Source organism: Equus caballus, chromosome 21, assembly GCF_041296265.1.
Source record: "Equus caballus isolate H_3958 breed thoroughbred chromosome 21, TB-T2T, whole genome shotgun sequence".
In the NCBI taxonomy this organism is placed as follows: domain Eukaryota; kingdom Metazoa; phylum Chordata; class Mammalia; order Perissodactyla; family Equidae; genus Equus; species Equus caballus.
The window spans coordinates 39,633,389-39,653,638 of record NC_091704.1 but is presented as its reverse complement, the minus strand read 5'-3'; the positions used below and the strand labels follow the sequence as shown (position 1 = coordinate 39,653,638).

Below are 20,250 nucleotides of genomic sequence, written 5' to 3'. Positions count from 1 at the left end.
ATTATATTCACAAAGCAACAACAGGAGGCTCTACCCTGTGGAGTGAATTAAATACCTGTAAATTAACTTAGCTCATCTGCCAAGGCTGCAAAACCTCACGACTTAAATCTGTGCTTTAATTACAAACAGACTGAGTTTGAATTCCTTTGAGTTTTACTTTTTATTATAAATCTCCCTATCTCCTTTTTCTTCTGCTATCCAAAGGAGAGCTATAATTTTTCATTTCATCATTTTTATCATTTCACTTTATCTCGGATCTCATGGAAATATTTAAGTCATGTGTGGTTCCAAGAAGGAGAAAAATAACACACGATATTAAATCTGGTTTTCAGAAAAATTTACTGCATTTTTAATGGACAACGGACGGTGCCTCTTTAGTACTTTTAGCACTTTATTAAGTATTATGCAGTATGCTTTTCTTTGAATTCTCAGCATGTCGCTGCAGCTTCAGGAAACAAGTGCAGACCCCACAGCAGCCATCCTTTAAAAGAGAATTTTTATTGACTAACATTCAATCCAGACGAGTGTTCCCAGCATGTTAAAATACAATGATGCTTGCTATATACACAGTTGGATGATGCCATAAGGAGCAAATTTTCACTTGTCCCATTAATCATCTCTTCTTTCTCCATGAGGTTTCAGTCTGGAATAGCTTGCCTATTGATAAAATTAGCCATCCTTACTTTATGGTTAAGTTGCAGCCAGAAGCATAGAATTGTGGAATTAAACATTTCTACAAGTACTGTACAGTTCTGTAAATTCTGTTCTCTAACAAATTTCTACTGAAAATCAGAGCAGTATTCATACAGGGGAGAAAAGTCTCACATTGGGCTAAGTCAAAAATTATTTACGAAGCAGGGTTTGTGTTGCTGTCAAAGAAAAATACATTTTTTTTTAATAACCATGGAGCTGGAGTGTAGTCCAGCAGTTCCTAGGTCCATCTACATAGGTTGGGGTATTCTGTAGCTGTATATCTCCATGTCTCAGCAGTGTGTACCCCAGAAGAATGATAAGAGTTGAGGAATCTGACAGACATGATTTCAATTCTAAGGAAATTATTTACCTCCCTGAATCTCAATTTCCCAACCTGTAAATTTAGGACGAATAATGCCCAAATATACCCGCATTTGGTATATACACACATATCACAACTTCTGTTTCTTGTGTCATGGTCTGTCCACACATTTTAGATAGTTGTAAAAACACAAAATTGTAAAACATAGATGATATAGGATTTTGGGGGATGATGGAACTATTCTATGTCTTGATTTGGGTAGTGGTTATATATTTGCATGTGTTAGCACAAATTTGCAGAACTAAACACTAAAACTGAGGAATTTTGCTGAATGTAAAATATACCTCAATAAAACAATGGAGAAAAATAACATGGTTAGTGTAAGAAATAGTGATAGTTCATGAACTACATTTTTAACCACTCCAGATGCTGAATGAACTTACAGAGAACTTAATTTTTTTTAATTAACTTCCTTCTTACGGTTAAGCCCTATATTTTACTCTTTATAAAAATATTAGGGCCTCTTCTCAGGTGTTTGAGATGGCAGCTATGATTTTGTCTCCCTTCTCTAATGATTTAATAAAAGTTTGTCTGAAACTCTCTAAACCTAAAGCAAAACGTGTAGCTTTATCTTTTTGTACAAGCGCCCTACTTTCCTCATGATTGTCTATTAATTTGGAGAAATATAACAAGATCTCCACAGGGTCCATGTTCCTTGTCTGACCTACCTCATAGGATGGTGATGAACATCTCTTGTATAAATGTCAATAATTGCAAAGTTTTGTGCCAAAATGAGATAGAAAGAGAAAAAGACATTTGCTAGTTCAAGCTTGCAAATTTAAGAGCTTAAAAGTAACAGATTCCATTTATGAAAGTCCAGCCTCACCAACTATAGAGACTGGAGTCTGCAACTAAAACATGAGTTCTAGTCCCAATTCCTTCACTTACTGAGCGACTTTGAATGGACCTTCAATGGATATGATACCTATTTGGGGGGAATTTATGAAGACCAAATAAAACAATGTGTACAGAAGCGTGTTGAAATTGTGAGGTCTCATATAAATATAAGACAATGTTATCAGGTCTGAATATGTGCTGGGCAAAGAGCTACCAGTTACAATGCTCTGTAGCTCCTGCAGTGCCTCATCCCTGAAAACCACTTTTTCACTTGATTTTGAAAGCAATCTACGAGATTTCAACTGGTCAGTTATGTGACCACAGATACTAATGTGCCATCCTTTACAGCTTGAGATGAATAAGAGGCTCAAATGGCCACCATCAAACAGGGCTATTATTTTAGTCATTACAGTTTAGGACACCAAAGCCTAGAAGTTTACAATGTTCTTGGTTCAACTCGGCGTCTGGGCCAGCATCCACACTGAGCAAGCTTAGGGCAACAGAAAGCAATGATATGGACAGAGCTCTTTGGCCGTTGATTTCATCCATTTTACACAGCAAAGTTTGAGAACGTGATATGAAATCCAAACACCAGGTTTAAAATACTCTTTCTGTTCCTGAACAAATTCTTCCATCAAAATGGATTACAAATAGTTTTCCAACATCCTAAAAAAAGATGATTTACTGGTAGTCTATTGACTATGCCTAAAAATCCCTCATCAAAAAGAAGGGCTGCACAGAATGGAACTGCATTTTTTGTGGATAATGGACAAAAAGCAAAGGTCCTGTGTCAGCCCATGCCAGAGGCATCCTCCAGGGGTCTGCTGGTGAGAAAAGGAAGGCTAAACGCCAAGTTCCCTTCTGGTTGCTACAGGCTACTGGACTGCAGAGAGTTCAGCTGGGTGCCTGAGGCTGCTTCGTTCTCTGTCTTCTTTGAGGTGTTAATACCTGTTTGGTATGAGCTGAGCCTTCCACAGGAGCTGAAGGGCTGTTAGCTCGGAAGCCTGCTGCTCAGGGGATTAGCTGACCTCTAGTGCACCTAAATCCTGCACAGACCTCAGCGTATGCTGCCTGATGTTCCCCCCCAGGATGCTGTACCCTGGTGGTCTGCCTGTCTCTGAAAGGTGTGAGAATTTGGGACTTATGTTCTTCCATCTGTCGTCTTATCTTTATTATTTTATCCTATTTGGTTATGGTCTTTTAACTGATGCTTTTTACTTTCACTAAACTCTAATTTTTAGCTTCGCCTCCTTTTGAAATGAAGTATAACGCACATCCCGTAAAGTACATAGAATGTGCTAATCTTGACCATATAGCTGAATGTGTTTCTACATATGTATAGGCTGTGTAATCACCACTGAATCAAGGCATAGAGTACCAGGAGCACTGGAGGAACTTATCTCATGGCTCCTCCCAATAACTATACTCTCCTGAGATAAACACTGTTCTGACCACTGTTACAAATAAATTGGTTTTACCTGTTATGAATCTCTTGTAAATAAAATCACAACTATGCACTCTTTTTTTGTCTGGTTTCTTAGAGCACAATTATTTTGATATTCTTGTATGCTGTTGATCAGTAGTTGATTCTTTTTTATTGCCTATATCAGTCCATTGTGTGAATGCACCATGGTTTTTAATCCATTCTCTTGTTGACAGACATTTTGATATTTTGTGTTTTTAGCTATGATGGATAGTAATTCCATTAACATTCTTGTAGAAGTTTTGGTGAACAAATGTCGACATTTCTATTTCTTATATAACTAAGGGTAAAATTCTCGAATTATTGGTATACAGGTTTAGTAGATACTGTCAGTTTTCCAAATCATTTTATATCAATACTCTCACCAAAAGTGTAAGGGGAATAAGAGTTGACACTGTAAATCACTTAACTTTTTCCCATTTTAGTGGATGTAAAGTGTTATTTTATTGTGGTTTTAATTTGCATTTTCTTTATGCTTAATAAGATTCATTAGATTTTGGTATGCTTATTGGTTATTTGGATATCCCACTTTATGAAATGCCTAAAATTAAAAAAAAATTACATGGTTTATTTTATATTAATTTGCATGAACTCTTTACATATTCAGGATACTAGTCCTTTGGCAGATATATAAATTACAGATATCTTCTCCCAGTATATGGCTTGGATTTTCATTCTCATAACAATTGATATCTTTTGTTTTGAGGAAGATGAGCCCTGAGCTAACATCTGCTGCCAATACTCCTCTTTTGACTGAGGATGATTGGCCCTGAGCTAACATCTGTGCCCATCTTCCTCTATTTTATACATGTGGGACAGCTGCCACAGCATAGCTTGACACACAGTGCCTAGGTCCACACCCAGAATCTGAACTGGCGAACCAGGGGCCACCGGACCATGCGAACTTAACAGCTGTGCCACCAGGCTCACCCCAACAATTCATATCTTTTGATGAATCAACAGTCATCATTTTATTCAAGTCTGGTTTATTAGGTTTTTTTATGGTGAGTGCTTTACATATCTTATTTAAGAAATCTATTCCTACTCTAAGGTCATAAAGACATCTTCTTTTCTTGAAGCTTTATTTTTCTGTCTTTCACATATAGATCTATACTCCATCTCGAATTAATTTTACTGTATGCTGTAATGTAGGAGGCAAGATTCATTTTTTCCACATGAATATTTAATGCTATATCACAATAAACGAAAAGACCACCCTTCCTTCCAGTGAACTGCAGTGACACCTTTGTAATAAATTGAGAGACTCTATATGTGTGGGTCTATTTCTAGACTCTTAATTCTGTCCAATTAACCTGTTTGTCTCTCCTTGTATAACACCACACTGTCTTAATTACTGGAGCTTTATAGTAAGTCTTGAAACCTGGCTGTGTAAGCCCTCCAGCTTTGTTCTTCTCCAATATTACCTAAGCTATTTTCAGTCCTTTAATTTCCATATAAATTTTAGAATCAGCTTGTCAATTTCCACATGAAAACCTTCTAGAATTTTGATCGGGCTCATTTTGAATTTATAGATCAATTTTGGGACATTACATCTTAAAAATATTGAGTCTTTCACAAACTTGATACATCTCTCCATTTTCTTAAGTTTTCTTCAATTTCTTTAAGCAAAATTTTGTACTTTTAATTATATTTTATACATCTTTTGTTAAGTTTAATCCATAGGTACATGGTGTTTAGGTGCTATTTTAAATGTTATTGTTTTTCTAATTTTCTTTTGGGCTGATATATAGAAATAAAGTAGTTTTTCTATATTGATTTTCCATCCAGCAAATTTGCTAGATTACTTATTAATTCTAGTAGTTTATAACTTCTTTTGGATTTCTTATGTAATTACGTCATTTGTAAATAAAGGCAATTTAACTTATTTCATTCTTTAATACTTTTACAACTTTCTTCTTTTCCTTCTACTGACTGGAACCTTCAAAACTATGTTGAATAGACATAACAGTGGACACTCACAAACTTAAGGGAAAAGCATTCCCAAACTCATGGAAAAGGGACGCAGAGAATAGTAGATTATGTATAGATTGTAATTATTTCTGTTTCTCCTAACCACAGTGACAGAAACTAGGCTGTTACAAGAAGAGTTAGGTTTTCAGAAAATTTCTTTGAAACTAGTCCAATAGCCCCTAGACGAGCTAGTGTGTCCATTTCATTATTTTACACCATGCATCTTTAACTCCATCTTCCCACCATCCCCTTCAAGTCATTCAACTTTCATTCAACAATTATTGACTGGGGATGGAGTAGTGACCATCTCAAGTCTCTGCTCTCATAGAATTCACGTTCCAGCTGAGGAGAGAGACAATAAATAACCTTACAAAAATTATAAAATGCAATGAGAATGTTGCAACGTGTGCCATAAAGAAAGATAAAGGAGAAAGCATCTGAGTAGAGAGAACTAAGCAAAGTGAGAAGGATGCCACACAACCTTGGGGAGTGGATTTCCTGCAGAGGGCACAGTAAAGATCTCATACTCTTTTTCTAAAATAACTAGTTTTGAAGAGGAATACTTTTTCCGCAATTTCAAAGAATCTAGTTATTTTCTTAACCACTGTGCAAGCCAAGGAAGATAATGCATTTTCTTTCCCATCATCCAGAATGGCAAAGGTCAGATTCTGACAAGTCTCATGGCCAGAGAGCTTCCTTAAGCAGCTAGCGCACAATCTCAAGGACCGTACTGTCTTTAAGCCCTGTAATGATGTAACAAAAAATTTTAATTAAAACATGCCTCATTTGGTGACAGCCAAGCTCCTTGCTCAGATTGCCAGCCAAATCTCAGATCCAATCAAGTTCCTGGTTCATTTACAGGTGGATGTTTTCCTTAGCTGTGTAGTTTTAAATTCATAGCTATCTGATAGCCAACTCCGCCTTGGTAGGGGAAAATTGAACACTCAGCTGGATAAATATTTGCCATGATGTGAAATAAGAGAGATGAAAGTAATGCTGGAGAATCAGAATTCATGATACCAGGCCTTAAAGAGGAAGATAATTAAAAATAGGGAGGCATAGTTTCCAGGAGGGTGTAATTGTCACGTCATGGACTCTGGTCAACTCATGCATATGGTAAAAGCTTTTCAAGGAACTTGCAAAGAAACAGCATTAGTAAGGCAATAGTAATAAGGTTAACTCCTGGAATAAATTTTCTCCTCCTTTACATGATGCTTTGACATTTGTAGGGCTGTCTCTCTATCTTCTCTAGAAAATCAGGGGGAATTTTCTACCTCAAAGTTCTCAAGTGTCTCAGTGATAGACTCTAGAAAAATGGGTGGATTTGCCTAATGAAGGAAAGACTGAAAAGCACTTTGAAAATTCCATCATCAAAGGAGCTATTTAAGTGAGAGGATCATTAGATTATGTATTTATAGTCAAGTAAGATGAAAAGGATAATGATGGGAAGTGATACGGCAGTTAATCAGGAAGGCTGTGAATGAATCGTTTTCCAGAATAATACTTACTGTCAACAAGCACATTCAGATCATTGCCTGAAAGGAGATTCTGAGCAGCTCCACAGCAGCGAGCTGAGTCTCTCTCACTAGATGTTCTTTCACAATACATTAAAAGAAATCTCACCTACAGGTACTAATTGCACTGGGAGACATCACAATAATGGGTACCATTTTCTGAGGACTGAGCTAAGTATTTTCCATGTGTATTTCATTTATAACCCACAACAACACTCAGGCAGGTATTATGGCTGGGAAATTTAAGATTAGTAGCTAAGGACCATCCACAGCTATTGAGTCTTGGTGCCAGAATTCACATCCAGCTCTAACTCCATAGTCTATTCCCTCAAATATTGCACTATCCTGTCCTAAGGGCCCTCACTTTATTTTTCGGTTCCTTACTTTTTTCTCCTCCTAACATTTTCTATTTATATTCAGAGACCAGGGATAAGGTATAGGACATCTCCTGGGTGATTGACATTTCTTTTTGGTGTCATTCTAAATGCTCTAAAGCATTCTAGAGAATGCTTTGTACACTGTGTATCACTTTTCTAACATGTTTAGCTTCACCAATAACACAATTTTTACAAAGATAATATATTTTTCTTTGGGGCGTAGTGTTATTGAGACACCTTGAGTGCTGTGAAAAAAATTAAAAGCTATTAAAACTAACAGTATGAGAAAAAATAAAGACAAGTAAATTTTGGACAAGATATTTTCATAACTGTCAGGAATTCTCTATGGTATTTGTCCTTCTATGTCCAACCAATCCATCAGCATTTTCTTCATCTAATCTGCAGGCACTTGCCTAACCCCTTTCACCACTCCGTCTGGGCACACTGTCAGCATTAGACGGGAGTTCATATGGATAACTTTCTCTGTGGTAGCACCACAATCTGTATAGTCTCCAAATTCTACCAAATCCAAAATTACTCTTTTTGCTATCCTTAGATGGGAGCTAGAACTTCCACTTCTTGTTTTTTTTTTTTTAAAGATTTTATTTTTTTTTTCCTTTTTCTCCCCAAAGCACCCCCGTACATGGTTGTATATTCTTCGTTGTGGGTCCTTCTAGTTGTGGTATGTGGGACGCTGCCTCAGCGTGGTTTGACGAGCAGTGCCATGTCTGCACCCAGGATTCGAACCAACGAAACACTGGGCCGCCTGCAGCAGAGCGCGTGAACTTAACCACTCGGCCACGGGGCCAGCCCCTTCCACTTCTTGTTTTGAGTTCAGTTCTTAGCTTCATGAGATTAATTTGCAGGTTCACCCATGAAGCATTAAGACCAATCAGTCAATCCTCCTTCCTTCCTTCCTCCCCTCCTTCCTTTCTCGCTCATTCCCTCCCTCCCTCTCTTTTTAATTGAAGTATAGTTGACATACAACAGCCTATTTGTTTCAGGTGTACATCATAGTGATTCAATATTTGTATATACTACAAAATAATCACCACAGTAAGTCTAGTTACCTTCTGTCACCATACAAACTTATTACAATATTACTGACTAAAATCAGCCTTTAGGCAGAAGTCAGATTGGATAGAACCCAGCAGAGAACAGAGCAATGTGGAACAGAGAGCCAGAACTGGTGTGTCCACCCAGCAGCTTACGTTACAGTGTTGGGGAGAGAGAGAATAAACACAACGAATAGGTAGAATATGTAGTATATCAGATGGTAGGATACATGCTGTATTAGTTTGCTAGAGCTGCCATAATGATGTGCCACAAACTTGGTGGCTTGAAACAACAGAAATTTATTCTCTCACAGTCTGGAAGCTAGAAGTCCAAAATCAAAGTATTAGCAAGTCCGTGCTCCATCTGGAGCTCAGGATAGAATCCTTCCTTGCCTCTTCCTACCTTCTGGTGGTGGGCATCAATACTTGATGCTTCTTGGCTCGCAGCTACCTCACGCCAATCTCTGCCTCTGTCATCACATACCATTATCCCTGGGTGTGTCTGTCTTCCCATGGTGTTTTCCTCTTCTCATAAAGAAACAAATCATATTGAGTTAGGATTCACTCTAATGATCTTGCCTTAAGCTGATTAAGGCTACAGAGACACATTTCCAAATACAATGACATTCACAGGTATTGGGGGTTAGGACTTTCACTATATCCTTTTGGGGACACAACTCAACCCATAACAGATGCTGTGAGAAAAAGTAAGCAGAGAAACTCAATATGATGTGTGTGTAGGGGCAATGGGGGTCAGATGCAGTATTAAATAGAGTAGCCAAAAGAAATCACACAGAAAAGGAGATATTTGCACAAAGATCTGAAGATGAGGGAGCCAGTTAGTGAATGGTTGGACAAGAGCAAATGCAAAGGTTCTGTGGAATGTACCAGGCATGTTCAAAGAACAGCAAGGAGGCCAGCATGGCTGAAGCAGAGTGAACAAGGGGTGAAGCAGTAGGAGATGAGTTCTGGGAAGTAACAGGGGAGCCAGACTGTAAAGACTTCGGCTTTTATTCCAAATGAGATGCGAAGCCCTTGGAAGATTTTGGTCAGAAGATAGCATGATGTAACACATCTTAACAGGAACTTCCTGGCCACTGTTGAAAATAGACCATAGGTGAGCAGGATGGAAGCAGGGATCCAGCTTAAAAGGCTATGGAAATAATCCTGGTGAGAGATGATGGTGGTTTGACAGTGGAGATGGTGAGAAGTGGTGATTTTCTGGATATTTTTTAAAGGTAAAGCTAACAAGATTTGCTGTAGATTAGTTGTGGGGTATGAAAGAAGGAGAAGAGTCGATGATAATACAAGATTTTTGGCTAGACTGACAAAAAGAAATCAATTACAGATGTACAGAATATGAAAATAGCTGGTACTAGAGGGAAAATCAAGAGATCATTGAACATACTATGTTTTAGATTTTTTTTTGATACCCAAGTAGTTTTGATACCATGTCCAGTGGGAAGTTGACTATACAAGTCTGCACATGCAAGAATAAAACCCCCTGCTCCACATCTCACCTTGGAAGATGCTGCTGCAAAACTAGCGCATGTTGTAGTGCGAGCAGGAACCTGAGCAAAAGGCTAAGTGGCCTGTTTGGGAAAAGATCCCACAGGAAAAGCAGAGGAATCATTGTGTTTTCTCATGATGCAAGTTAAGAGTTTATTCATTTAGTCAATAAATAGATGTTTATTACATAGTTTGGCAGTTTTTAGAACTATATATTACATGCACTTCCAAAGGGTGAGAGGCCAAATTTACAGACTTAACATAAAAGATCTTGCTATCTTATTAGAATAAGACCTCATAGATAAGAGAGAAGATCTAGCCAGAAGACAGAAGCAGACTAGCCCAGATTTCATGGAAGGAGAAAGTGTGGTTCTTCAATAGGTGGTGACAGGAGGCTAACCTTTATCCTTTCCAAGGAAGAGGGCTACCACGGGCTCTGGAAGGAAGAATCCACAAAGCACCCATACAGGCCCCATGTGGGACCTGTGCTCAGTTTGGGACAGAGCATAGAGTGTTCTCTCCAGCTGTGCCTGGGGAACAGCTCTCTTGACAAGAGTAAATGCACCTACGAATGCATGCTCTCTAGGAAGAGCAATTGCTCCCAGGCCATCTATAGCACTGATGATCACACACCTCATTCTGTGAAGAAATGAGGCTAGAAGCAAATGTGTGTAAGGTCTGAGAGGTGGAGCTGAAAATCAAGCACTTACCCCAGAAAAAAGCTTCAGTGAGTTTGCAGCTGTTTCTCCATACTTTTATTGTTTCCCTCCCAGGCTGATGATCTAGGACAACCCAGTGGAAAGGCATCATGAGTGTGAGGTCCCGAGTTGGGGTCCAAAGGTATTTTCAACCATTATCAATGATCTCTTGATTGTTCCTTTTCTCTCTATTCAACCTCAAGTCCTATACCAGAGACACAAGGATGTCATTCAGGGTGGACACTTACCTCCTCTAGGACAGATTCCGGGTTGTTAAGAGATGCTATGCAGCTTCAAGTGACTTTGAAAAATGTAAAATGTTATACAGACTTTAGTTAACTTCTCCATGTCACAGCTTAATGAAAAGTTTCTACTTCCCCTTTAAAGTAATCGTGGAATCAATAAGTCTATTAAAAGTGCACTAATCATTTTACAGAGGAGGAATAGGAGGGCAAACTGGTTAGCCATTTGCTCAAAGTCTCACGTTTTGTTACCTGTGGAAATAAGGGGAGAATCCGAGTCTGTCTGGCCTTCTTGGCTACGTCTTCATACACTACTCAATATTTCACTGTCAGTATCATGGCTGCCAATATCTCCAATCTTTGTTTTACTTACAGCATCAACTTATAGCTCTGAAAGGGGCTTTAATGGTCATTTCGCTCCAGGCTAATTACAACCAAACCTTGTTACTATCTTAAAAGTCTTTCTAGACACTCTGAGAGAAACGTAGCCTGGTATCATGGAAGGACCACACGTTTCAAAGTCAGGCACCTGCCTGTGAATCCAGGCAGTCACTTGCTAACTCTGTGACTTAGAGCAATTGACTAAGCTTTGAGGAGCCTCAGTTTCCTCATCTTTAAATGAAGATAATAATACTTATACCAAAGACTTTTTTTAATGATTAATTGTGATGCTGTATTTAAAGGGTGTAATAAACCCAGAATAACTGATAACTGCTGAATAATAATGATTATTATTATTTTCAAAGAAAAGCTGCAAAATAAACTGGCATTCAAGTTGACAAAGAGGTAAGGTGCAGTTATGCACTGCAAGGTAAAAACAAAATCTGAAAAACAAAAACCCTGCATACAAATGGATATGTTAATATGATAGGGAATGTGTTACCAGAGGCCACTGTAACTATAACAATTGGGAGAACCAGGGATGATACCCAGCCTGGAACCTTTTCATATCTTATTTTGATGAGTATCTTTAGCATGCAGTATCAAGAATTCTGAAGATTTATCATTAATAAGTTAGAAGAAGGTGAGGAGAAGGAAGAGGGAAGAGACAGAGGAATTCCAGAAGGTGGTGGAATATACACAGTATGTACAAATATAAGTGCCCCTCAGAACTACTTGTACATAAGGAAGCCTTTTGACATTGAAGATGCACACTGTCTTGGCAGTGTTTGTAAAATCGCCCACAGGTCTTCTCATTCCCACAGGAAAAAATGTCCCAAACTCAGTGCTCCTGTGGGGAGGAGGGTCTTAGTGGGACAGTAAGAGGATTCTAGAGCACATTCAGACCAGGCACCGCCGCCCCCCCCCCCCCCCCCCCCCCCCGTGTCCAACAGTCCCATCCCCATCCCACCTATGGGAAAGCTGAAACAAAGGAGGATTTCCCACCGCCATTATGGTCAGAGCCAGGAGGAGCCAAAGAGGAAATCTTCCGATCCTTTACAGTCAGTGCTCTAGATGCAACATTTGGCAAAAATAAGCTTTCTAAAGCTCATCAATATTATTTCCAAATAAACAGAGACACTTCTGGTAAAGGGGACTCTTGGGCAGTGGTTTTCTTCCAGCTTCTCGGTGAAGTTTCCTTTCCTTCCAATTAATGCTCCTTCCAGCCAAAGGAAAATCTAGGGTTTGCTCTGAAAGGCTGCGCTCTCCCTGGAGGACGTGATGCTGTTTTCCTCCATTGAGGCACAGTTGGCCTTGTTAATGAGGCCCTAGGGGGAGAGTTCACAGTCACCAGGGCCTCTCTCGCTCTGGTTGCTGATTACAACCCGGCATCAGAGCTTCAGAGAGTTTATTACCATATGTTCCATTTCCCTTTTTAGCCCTGTTTGGGCTCCGTGTTCAGAGACAAGGTGCTTCCTACTGCCGGGCTGCAGCAGTTTTTAGAAGATGACTTGAGCTATAACAAGAACACTGAGCTTTGTTGAAGACACCGTCTGGAAGAGAACATTCTCCCTTTCATGAGGAGCTATGTTTCAGCACATAATTACCTATACATGTGAAAAGGCCCTATCAGCTAGCCTGGGCAGGCGGAGTTTTTCTTGCTATCCTAAACTTACCTCCGGCACTGTCAGCCTCCATAATATTAAGGAAGCTTGTCAGGGTTTGGATGGAAGGAAATCTGAGGCAGGCATAATGTTTCCTTGTGGCTGGAGAAACAAAATAGATTCTGTAAATTAACTTCTTGTTTGTTTTTCCTGGAGATGATTTTCCAGTAGGGTTGACACAAGAAAAGCATTTCTCCTGCAAATCCTGTGCTCTGATTGTGAAAGAAAGGTTAGTAGAACTAAAATCCTGTAAGTGTTGTCCCTTAAAGCGCCAATGATTTGATTTATAGCCTGTGTTATAAAATGTTTTACAAGTGGTTTGTGTTTATATTTAAATACCCTGGCCACCCCCACATACCATATAATATGATCAAACTTTTTGCAAAGACGTATGTAGCAATATTTATACCACAGGCAGAAAAAGGCTACAGAAGCTTATAAATATTAACCTGCCAGTGTAGAAATACAATTAAACCATGTCTTACATATTTTTCTTCTTCTAAAACTCTTAATAGATTTCTTTCCGGTTTGTGATCGTGATTCCCACGGGAAAATTCCAAAGTTGCTGTGGTTTCCTTAGTAACAGAATCAGGTATAAATTGTGTTCCTATATTTCCAAACATCTGTATCCAAGCAACGTATTAAAGTGTGCTGCCTACTGATGTATGTATAGTCTCTAAGAAAGCTTGACAACAGGAAGAGTTGAAGGGGGAGGGAAAAGGCATAAAAGGTAAAAGCAGAATAAAATCACAAGGAAAAGTAGAACTGTTCTTCAGTTGTTGTTTTTTTTTTTTTAATTTACTGGCTAAATCTGAAAAAAAAAAAGGATCAGCTATTATTGCTTAATAAATTACTAATTTCTAGGGGAATTCACAGTGTTGAATTAAATTATATACTTTACTAGATTCTTCTGTAGGCCATTCTAGCCTGAAAGGTAATTCAAGCAGATTTCCCGGTGGTCATCAAAAGGCTGTCTTCCTTGGAATTACAAAACTCATAGAGGCCCAAAGTACTGATGATGAGTGAGAAACCGTGGAGTGGTGAAGTCATCCGCCAGCACTGTGCGAGCAATAGGTTAACTGTTCTAAAGGGTCTCTGGTATTCCAGACTCAGACTTACTTATATTCTTAGCATGATTCTTCTTACGTCAGTGGATCCAGAAACTTATGGCACAGGCTGGCAATTCTGTCTGGAAATCTATATTCACTTCAAATCAAACTCTTCTGGACACATAAATGCCAGACTCTAAAATTAGTGACACATACTATCTCTATGCCCTTGGGAAATATTTTTTACTTTCTTTAAGACTTAGCTGCCTTATTTTCAAAACAAGAATAATGGGGGGTGGGGGGGAGGGGTAAGAATCGGGACTTGTTTAATGAGTATAGTGTTTCAGTTCAGGAGATGAAAAAGTTCCGGAGATGGGTGGTGGTGATGGTTGCACAACAATGCTACTTAAAAATGGTTAAAATGGTAAATTTTATGTGATATATAGTTTACCATAATAAAAAAATACAGGAGGGGCCAGCCCCATGGCCTGGTGGTTAAGTTTCGCACACTGCACGTTGGTGGCCTGGGTTTGGTTCTTGGGCATAGACCTGTACCACTCGTAAGTGGCCACGCTGTGGCAGTGACCCACATATAAAGTAGAGGAAGATTGTCACAGATGTTAGCTCAGGGCCAATCTTCCTCAGCAAAAAAATAAATAAATAAATAGAGGAATAATAATAGTACCCCATTGGATTGTTTTGAGAATTGCATAATGAACAGTCTGTACACTGCCTAGCACATAGTAAGTGGTTAATAAATGGTCACTATTGTTGTCGTGATTCACAGTAACATTAACAAATTTGACTCTTGAACCCCTACGGGAGTCACAACCAGTGTCAGTGCTTACCATTCCCTATCCTGTCATCTTTCTCCCCTCCACTGCACTGGCCCACCTTCACGTCTTGGTCCCCATCCCTCTTTTCACTATCTCCCTATTCTCGGTCTGCACTCTCTGCAACATCATTATACCAGGCACAGTAATCACAAAAGTCCAAAATATGTTTGGGAAGGTCAAGATCTTTTACAAAAGTTGTATATGAAAACAGTACTAAAAGGAAACTATTTTAAATTCTGCTGCAGGTTGAAAAAAAATCTTCAGAGTGACTCTAAAGCAGAGCTTTGATAGTTGCAAGACTCACCGTTGGGAAAACTGCAAAATCATGTTTGATTTCCGTTCCCTCCTGTTCTCGCTTAGATGGGAATAGTACCAATGACCAGCACTTCAAGGTTTAGAGTGATTTTCACAAGTGTCCATTCATTCATTTCATCTCTTACAAGTGACATCCCAGGAACACAGTCACCCCAAGGCTATCATTCTTGACCTGGCACTTTGATGGTATCCTGTTGTTGCCTTTATATAGTCTTGATGCCTAATATGATCCATCCTCTGTGTCTTTCCCCTTCCTCTAGACACCCCAAAATACAAGTTGTTAGAGCTAGAAAGAACCTTGGAAATATTTCAGCCAATGCCCTTCATTTCACCAATAAAAACTTGAAACCCAATACGGTTAGATAATGAGACCTGTCTTACATCTGTCTGCTCTGGATCCTACCATCTTCAGTCTTCTCAGAGACTTTGCACTATCAAGTATTCCCTCCTTCTTCTGTAACTACAAACTTTCCTTACAATTTTTCTTTCAAATTTGCATTTATGTATGCTCAAATGTCTTCCACATTTAAAAAAATATCCTTCCTCCATCGACTCGTCTCTCCAATTCCTAGTCTATGTCTCCTCTTTCACAATCCAGTTTCTCAGAAGAGTTAGCCGCACTCGCTCTTCTCATCTCCTCCCGTCACTCAACTTCACAACCCAGTGTGGGCGAATGTCTACTCTTACCACTCTTCTAAAACTGTTTTCTCAGGCCAGCGACCAGTCTTCTAGGGCTTTAGATTCACTTTTCAATCCGTCTTGCTTGATCTTTCAATAGCATTTGACAACAATATTAGACAGTGTCAAAATACTTACCTCTGAAAATACTTTTCCCTTAACATGCTTGCTGCCACTCTCTCCTGGTTTTTCTCCAACTACCCTGGTCACTCAATCTCGGTATTTTTGGCCAGCTGCCCATCTCTGCCCTTCCATTCAATGTTAGAGTGCCTCAGGGCTTTATCCTGGACCTTTTTTCGTTTAGCTTTCGCTCTATAAACTCTTCCTGGGCAGTTTTTTCTGCTTCAATTACTTTATTGGCCGATAATTCTGAAATCATTTGCTCCTGAGCTCTCTGTATAACTACCAACCTGATGCCTCCACTTTGATGATCTGTGAGAAAACTCAAATTCACCCTGCTCATACCATTTTCTTTCCAAAACATGCTCTTTCTCATTTTCTATTCTAATTAAAAATGTACTCGGTTCTAAGTAAAAAATCTGGAAGTCATCTTTATTCCTTCCTCTTTTTTAATCCCATGTTATATATTCATTATTTTATGAGTTAAGACAATTGAGTGCCTACTAGGTGCCAGGTGCTATTCCAAATAATCAGCTCTACTCCATTCTGTTTAACCCACTCTGTTCCCTAAACAGCCATCTAATGTGCTGGATCATGTCCTGGACCACTCCTTAGTTTATGCTCCAGGTCTTACTTGAACTACTGCAATAACCTCCTAACTGACTGGCCCACATTCACTCTTGCTTTCTTTATTCTTCTTTTACCACAATATTTAATCCTCTCTATTACCAACTTGTAGTTATGAAAACTTTAAAAGGAGTTTTACAATGAGCAATGAACATGCGTATACTCTCCACTTCTATTCCACTATTGTTAGCATTTTACTAGATTTGCTTTATTTCACTCTTTTTATATGTACTATTTATATCGTATTCATATTTTTATCTGTACTATTTGAAAGTAAGGTGTAAATAATATGACACTTCACCCCTATGATTTCAGTACACAAATCTTATAAGAAAATGGAGAATGCTCTCCATAGCCCTGATTCTATATCTAAGAAAATTAACAATAATTCCATGATATGCTATCATATCCAGTCCATATTCTGCCTTCTCCAATTGTCCCAAGAATGTCTTCTATGGTTGTTCCCTCTACCTTCAATCAGGCTTCTATCTGGATTAACTCATTGCATTAGATTGTCATATCTCTTTTACATCTTAGTTTAGAATAGTCTCCAATCATTTTTTTAATGACATTGACTTCTTGTTAAGTTCAAGATAGTTACATTGTAGAATGTCCCACATTCTGAATATGTTGGTTTATTTCCTCATTACTTAGAGATGATAAAGCTTACCCCTTGGTTAAGGTGCTGACTGACAGCTCTCTGCTCTCTTCATTTTAACTGTACATTTCTCCATTTCCAATTAGAAAGTGATTTGTCAGGTGACCCCCTGGCACCATGCTAATATTCTGTTCCCCAAAAAGCTTTCACTCAATATTCTAGCATCCGTTGATAATCACTGGGTGCATCAATAACTAAGTTGTGGTGATTTTCTCAAAATGTAAATCTGATCATCACGTCTATTTTCCATTACTACAGAATAAAGTCCAGGACACCTAGAATGCCTTCTGGGTCCCTTCAACGTCTGCTTACTCCTACGAACTGGTCTCTCGACTCCTCCTCACTCAAGCACATTCTATCCAAATTGGTTTTCTTTCCATTTCTCTGCCTAAATACTTCACACATCTTGTTTCTTCACTCAGAACATTAATTCCTAGTCATTATTCAGGTTTCTTCTCAGATGCTATTTCATTGGGGAAATTTTTTCCAGCCCTCAGACTAGAATAGCTTCCTTCACAATATGCTCCATTGTACCCCACACCATGATACTATCATCTCCAGAATTCCTACCAAATTCTATCTTACCAGCTATACCACAAGCTAACAGAGGATCTTGCAGGAAACATGCAAGTTAGACTGGAAGTTCATATATTCTGCTTTTAGTGAAGCATTTGACCTTCTAAATATCTGCTTTTTTGCTCTTTGTGTTTATGTTTTTAGGGGGAAAAAATGATGACTTGAAGCAAAGCTGAAAGTCTGTGGAAAGCCAGATAATAATGTTTTCTTTTAAGCTAATCTCTTTTGCAAAGCTATGGATTCCAAAGGTTCTTAGTAGGCAATAGACAGTCTGGTTCTTTGAAAGGACAAAAAGCCTGAAATGGTTTCACCCTGATTTTTTGTTCAAGGGAAAGGACAAGAAGTCTTCTGATGCACTTTCTGTGTAACTACTGTTGATAAAAAGCTTTGGCTTGAAATTTCTGCCCCCCTGCTCCCTCCAGAGGAGGATTAAAGGGGAGACAAATGATAATGTGTTTAATTTTTCTTACATTAATTTCAGCTTCCACTAAATGTCACTTTTCAAGTTCTTTTAGCTTTCTGAGGTTCTTGCTGTTAACAGAAACAGTAATTGCTATTATTATTATGACTGTAATATAGCAGCTGCACTTTTATTCTGCCACCTGGAGAACATAAAAACTTAAACAACCCGTTATTATCTTTTTAGGTGAGAGAACACATCTGTAGACTAACTTCCCTAGCAACAGTCAGGATGTCCCTCTGAGGCCAGCACTTCGGACCACTCAGTCCTGCGTGCCAATGGATAGCCCTCATCCAAGTTGATAAAAGAGTAACAGACAACTTAGGCAGTATTTTTTAAAGTATTTGTTAAAGAAGATAATCCAGTTTAAATCAAACTTGCAACTTTTCCAATATGAGATTAAATCATGTCCGAACTGTGTACACTAATAGCAAACCAACATTTTGGCCGGCAGTAAGCAGAATGCTCCTCTCCATAGTCCTCACTTTTTCCAGTCTCCTCTGCATCCTGGGGATGGTTTTCCAGTCCCAAAGTTTACTTATCTTTCCATTCCATTAGGTTCACAAAGAGGAGTTTCTCAATTCCTCTCACTCCTCTTCAATATAACCCTCTGATGCCTCAGGATCTTCTAGGGAAAAATCTCAGCCAATTTTAATCACATACTTCACACAAAGTCAGCTTCTGGGGCAAAAGAGAGCTTTGGAAGGTCAACCAATATAAGCTTTTGGTCCAAAATGACTGTTCTAAGTCTAAAGGAGGGCAATCCTTGACAAGAAAAAGGTGGAGACCTGAGTAAGTAGGGGTCGGAGGCTGTTGGCTTTTTCCAATAGCCATATTTCAGAGTCACGGTCTCTTATTGAATTCATGTTCCATGCAGCCTCCTCATCTCCTCTGAGCTCCTCTTGTCTCCCGAGGAGAAGCGACTCATTTATAGCTAGCAGATACTAGAGTATCCCTACTAAAATAATGAAAATATGGCCATTTGGAACATGAAATTAAACAGTCACACAAAGGACAGATACTTCCTCCATCATACTATTTAAGCAAAGGCTACAAGTCAAAACCCACTGAAGATGAAACCTATAATCAGTGAGTTAAGACTTTACCCTTATTGGAATCAGGTCAGCCCAATTGCCTCCATTATAAATGATTGAAAGTGCATGGGAAGTATAGATAAACTGACTATAGAAATAATTAACTATATTCAATATTTACAGAATACCTACAAAGTATGTGCTTGACTCTAAGGATAAAGGTCCTTACCTATAAGGGTCCAACAGTCTTCCAGGGGGACAGATACATCACAAATTCACAAAGCATTCAAACAGAAATAACTGTGTAACAATTGATGTGGGGGTCACAATGATAAAGAGATTATCCCTGAGGGAGACAGAAAAGAGTTCACAGCAGAAGTACAATATGAAAGGGGGCTTTAAAGAATCACTAGGAGTTGACTAAGTATAACAAGAACAATGGTATTTTAGGGCAGAGGGAAATGTAGAAAATAACCATTTTTCTCCTGGCAATACTTCTCTAGGCTAGTTTTTAATCTTTGTCTTGTTTCCTATCCACAGCATAAGTCCCCTACCACACACCATCAGGTAATTTTGGCTAACAGGTTGAAAATGAAGGTTCCATATTCATTTAAATAACGTGAGATAGGAAGAGAAATGTGCTACTCAGGTCTAACATAGTTTTATCAGATTGTATACAATTCAATAAAATCATTTAATGTGGAGAAGTTTGTAGTCTTTCCCTGAGAACTTTTGCCTCAGTATTTACTTCTTTTCCTCTTCCTCAAGGAGAGAAAGAATGAAGTTTCCTTCACGTGTAGTTTCTTGAGAAAATCGTGCAGAAGGAAGCACTCCCAGAGCCCAACTACATCTGGGCGACTCGATTTATCAGGAACATGTCATTTGGCCACAGATGAATAGATGAAAGAGTTGGTCTTAAAAGTAAGATGATAGGGACTGGATAGCATGGGTGACAAAGTTCTTTGGGATAGAAGACTAAGAGACACTCCGCCTTAGGGTAGATGGGAATAGAAGCAGATGGGAAAATTTCAAATGGTTGCCGTGAAGTATGTATTTGGACTTTTTTCATTGAGGGAGAAAGACAAGAAAAG

General features: G+C 38.8%; 1 long non-coding RNA gene across 1 annotated transcript; it reads right to left on the bottom strand.

Annotated features, from left to right (window-relative positions):
* Positions 1 to 320: 320 nt before the first annotated feature.
* Positions 321 to 13,430, bottom strand: LOC111769771 (uncharacterized). The gene is made up of 5 exons (XR_002802589.2): positions 13,292 to 13,430; positions 12,819 to 12,908; positions 10,532 to 10,724; positions 8,716 to 8,837; positions 321 to 657 (listed from the first exon to the last, which is right to left on the bottom strand). It is a non-coding gene; the product is annotated as an uncharacterized lncRNA (long non-coding RNA).
* Positions 13,431 to 20,250: the final 6,820 nt, after the last annotated feature.